Source organism: Protopterus annectens, chromosome 3.part0, assembly GCF_019279795.1.
Source record: "Protopterus annectens isolate FY-2018-M chromosome 3.part0, PAN1.0, whole genome shotgun sequence".
NCBI classification, from domain to species: domain Eukaryota; kingdom Metazoa; phylum Chordata; order Ceratodontiformes; family Protopteridae; genus Protopterus; species Protopterus annectens.
The window spans coordinates 1,512,801,495-1,512,806,494 of NC_056731.1; the positions used below are offsets into that span (position 1 = coordinate 1,512,801,495).

The 5,000-nt window shown below is 45.7% G+C and overlaps 1 protein-coding gene across 1 annotated transcript in view; it reads left to right on the forward strand.

Moving 5' to 3' along the window:
- The window catches only part of TGS1 (trimethylguanosine synthase 1), a 1,147,018-nt gene that overhangs the window by 559,802 nt on the left and 582,216 nt on the right, over nt 1-5,000 (forward strand). The window lies entirely within an intron of this gene.

The following is a 5,000-nucleotide window of genomic DNA, read 5'->3' on the forward strand; positions in this document are numbered from 1 at the left end:
CAGCTTTTTCAGCATTCCAGTCTCATTGTTTTGCAGATGTTCATCGTGCATACAGCTGCAGTCATAACAGATGGGTTCTCCTGCCGTCAGGCGGGTCCTCAGTCGGCCGAATTCCAAAGTCTAGGTCCGGTGTCGATTGTCGTCGCTTCTTCCCTGACATCAGTGTGACAGGGGTATAAAGGAACCAGCCGACGCCATTTTCTTCAGTCTTTCTTGCCGCGCGGTGCCCGAAGCAGAAGCAGTTCACAAGTGCCGGTCGGCCAGCCCCTGAAATTACGGAATTTGGAAACCGAAGTCTTCTTAAAAGCTAAGTACCCCGTTGGGGAAACTTTTCTTGCCTCAGACCAATGTCAGACAAAGTTAATAATTGTATTTCTTGTGGGAAGCAAATACCGCATAAGGATTTCCATTCCCTCTGTATACCTTGTTTAGGCCCAGACCACGACGTCTCGGTCTGTCGCTTTTGTGCTACATTTAACAAACGCACTATTAAGCGTCGGGCGGAGTTCGCCCAGCATTATTTTGGAAAAGCATTAACTATACTATGTCGTCGGATACTCCGACTCGGTTTTGTCTAAAAACGCAAAGACAAGGACCGACACACAAGGTCCGCGGCCTCTACCGACACCACGCCAAAGCCGACTACGCACGTGGTCGTGGTCCGGTTCTCAGTGAGGCGCCTCGCAGCCCCTGATTACCGGCGACACTTCTTTGACTGTGTCTCCTGTGCCCAAGGTCGCAGGCTCCTCGCCCACACCCGACTACAGATACCGAAGCCACTCTTGGCGTTGAAACTCAGAATGTGGACAGGTCCACCTCCACTCAAGGTGTCTTCAGACCTTCCTCTTCTTTCTCCATCAAGGCTTTTACAAAGTCTAAAGCAACCATGCACCCTAAGAGACCAGCTACACAGGGCCCATCTACAGGCCCCATGCCTAAGAAACAGATGCTTAAAATGGCTGAGGATTTAATTACTCTAATCAGAGGCTCTCAGCCCCCACTGGACAAAAGGCCCAGAGTGGAGCAAGATTCCCCCTCCTCTGATCAGGGTTCCATTATTTCAGAGCACTCTGATGATGAGGAACATTCTTACTCCCCTTTTGAAGACTCTGATGCGGAGGAGTCCATCCCTTCTGTATCCCCCCCTGAGGATTACTCATTTGGGGAAACTTTGCATACCTTAAGGGAACACTTCCACTGGGAAGGCCAGGATTATTCAGATTCCAAGAAAAGGCTCCGGGAATTTCTCTTGTTACCTCAGCATAGGCCTCTGGCTATACCTCCTGTCTTGGACATCCTAGATGATGTTTACTCGGAGGCCTGCCTTAACCCGGACTCTCTACCTCCAGCTCCAGTTAAGCCTGACAGGTACTACAGGGTTCCTGATTCACACCAATTTCTTTACAAAAGCCATGCTGCTGACCCAGAAACCATCTCACAGGGCCCCAAGGGAGTTAAGGCCTCCATTGCCAAAAATCCATTGCCTTCCGAGAGAGATTCCAGATCCTTAGAAAGGTGGGGAAAAAAGGTATATACCTCGGCTACCTTATCCATGAGGGCCTTAAACTGTCAGTTTCATATGCTAAAATACCAACAATTTTTGTTATCACAATTGAAGAGTAAAATGTCACAACCTGAACAACCAGACTTGAAGGAGTTGCAGGATTTGATGCATAGTGCAGAACAAGTGGGTAAGCATACCTTACAATGTGGTTTTGATGCTCTAGAGGCCTCATGTAGAGCTGCTGTTACAGTATCAGTCATACGTAGGCATGCCTGGCTCAAGGAACAAGCCTTGCCTGTTCATGTCAAAGCTAAATTACTAGACGCCCCTCTTCAAAAGGATGTACTATTTAGTGCTAATGCTGAGGAAGTATTAAGGAAAATGGAGGAAAAGGCTAAATCATTGCAAACTGTGAAAGAATTTCTACAGGTTCAACCCCACGTTTAGTAGAAATTGGCCTTCCAAAAACTGGTCCTTTCCTGCCACAGACAGACCCCAAAGAGGCAGATACAGGCGCCGAGGGCAGAGGACAATCCCAAGGCTCGTATAGAGGCAGACAATGGCAAGCTCCTACACAAAGAGGTGGTGAGGACAACTCGCAATCTTTCAGAAAGCAAACCCAATGACTTTCCCCTTTGCATGCCAACCAGGTTTCAAATGACAGCCCCCTTAGGAGGAAAGCTGGCATTATTTTCAAAAAATTGGCATGTTGTCACAAAGGACAAATGGATCCTGGACATTATAAACAGAGGCTACAAATTCCATTTTCACACCCTTCCAAAAATGAGAGGCATGCTAAACCTGCCACACAATCAAAGGGCAGAGGCACAAAAGCAAATTACAGATCTCATAAACATGAAAGCTATTCAAGAGGTACCTACGCACGAACAAGGTCAAGGTTTTTATTCCAGACTATTTCTGGTGCCAAGGAAGGGAAAAGATTGGAGACCTATTTTGGATCTATCCATCCTAAACACATTTCTACTCGTACCAAAATTCAAGATGCTCACTCTACAGCAACATCTTTCCATGCTGGGCAAGGAGTCTTGGCTGGTAACATTGGACCTCAAGGAGGCATACCTGCATGTCCCAATCAGACAAAATTGCAGAAGGTACCTCAGATTTCTTGCAGGTTCAACCCGTTATCAATTCTCTGCATTGCCCTTTGGCTTATCTACTGTGCCCAGAGTATTCACGAAATGCCTGGCATCAGTAATTGCCTACTGCAGACTTCAAGGAATACAAATATATCCCTATTTGGACGACTGCCTGATCCAAGCGGACAGCAAGCACATTCTTCTGAAACATCTGGCTTATGTAATAATGTTATTGAAATCTCTGGGATACACAGTCAACAAAAAGAAATCAAGGCTAATACCCTCTCGGAAGATAATTTTCCTGGGTGCCAATGTGGACACAAACACCCAGATGGCCTACCTCATGCCAGAGAAGCAGGGGCAACTAAGGCAATACTTCAGAACACTAGCAAATTGCACCAGGCTAACTGCAAGGAAAATCCTGCAGGCTCTGGGATTCATGGCATCTTGCATCTTACTAATCCCATGTGCAAAGCTGCATATGGGGAAACTACAATGGTACCTAAAAAACATATGGTCTCAACACAGCCACAGTTTGGAAACAATAATACCACTAATTCCATGTCTGCAAAAGGAATTTCTGTGGTGGGCTCAAGCATGTCAAACAAACACAGGTCTTCCATTTAGCAAGCCTCAAGCAAATCAAGTCATCACAACAGACGCCTCGGACTACGCCTGGGGGGCACACATGACCGATCGGTGCATTCAGGGCAAATGGCCCCAAAAAGAAAAGCACCTTCACATCAATCAAAAAGAAATGCTAGCAGTAATAAATGCTATGAAAGCTTTCAAGGACCTTCTACAACCAGGTCAATTATTGATAAGAACGGACAACACCACAGTCATGTGGTACATAAACAAACAGGGAGGAACACATTCTTACCCCCTATGCAGATTGGCCATGTCACTTTGGAACATGGCCATGGACTTACAAATGGAATTGCAAGCACAGTACTTGCCAGGCAAGGAAAACACGCTGGCAGACAACCTAAGCAGGAATATGACAGATCCACACAAATGGAAATTGCATCCAAAAGTTTTTACAGAAATAATCCAAGAATGGGGAAGGCCAGACATAGATCTCTTTGCATCCCACAAGAATCATCAATTGACAAAATTCTGCTCAAGGATCTTCCATCCAAAGGCCTGTAGAGTGGACGCTTTTTCTTTCAGTTGGACATCAATGACAGTTTATGCCTTCCCTCCTCTTGCTCTGCTGCTCAAAGTTCTTTTAAAGACCAAAGCAGACAGACCAAAGATGATTCTCATTGCTCCGGACTGGCCAAGGCAACACTGGTACCCACTCCTGAGGAGCCTGACTCATTCCCCACCATGGACCCTGCCTCTAATGCCTCTTCTTCTGACTCAGCACAGTTTCAAAACTCTTCACAGCCAGCTAAAAACACTCAATCTAGCCACATGGAAGATTCCTTAGCATCTCAACAGGCCCTACTCTCCAAGGAGGTGCAGGATGTCATTTTGGAGACCAGAAGGCCATCAACTAGAAAAGCTTACTCCAAAATGGAAACATTTTGTGTCTGGAATGAGAAAAAGGGCCAGGATCCTGGAAAACTGAATTTACCTCAAATACTACAATATTTGGCTGAACTGCTAAGCAGTGGACTTTTTCTCCTCCATCAAAATACATGCCTCAGCCATTTCTGCAGAATACAACACTGATCCACCTTTATTCTCTCACCCTCTCTTAAGACAGTTCCTCAGAGGGGCTAAGAATTTATGGCCTCCAAGGAAACAACCAATACCTGCTTGGGATCTTAATTTAATTCTGGAAAAATTGACCTTGCCTCCTTTTGAGCCAGCTGTCTCATCAGATTTGCAATATTTGTCCTGGAAAACAGCTTTCCTTCTGGCTATCACCTCAGCTCGTAGAGTTTCAGAACTACAGGCTCTCATGGCTGTCCAGCCTTTTATCATCTTCCATCAGGACAGAGTTTCCTTACGAACCAACCCGTCCTTTATGCCTAAAGTGGTATCCAGGGTAGCTTTAAATCAGGCCATACATTTACCTACTTTTTATCCTAATCCTCAAAACAAAGGGGAGAGATTACTACATTCCTTGGACATCCACAGACAGCTGCGTTATTATTTGGACAGAACAAAGCCTTTCAGAAAATCAGAACAGCTCTTTGTGGCCTATGCGGTAGGAGCTCAAGGGAAATCAATTTCCAAACAGACAATCTCAAAATGGATAGCCCACTGCATACGCTTTTGCTATTCCTTTCATGGCAAAACTGTTCCTACAGGCATTAGAACTCATTCCACCAGGGCCACAGCCACCTCTGCAGCCTTCCTCAGAGGAGTTCCTACCAAGGATATTTTGGAAGCAGCCACTTGGAGTTCTGTGCATACCTTCTCCAAGCACTACAACCTACCATTAT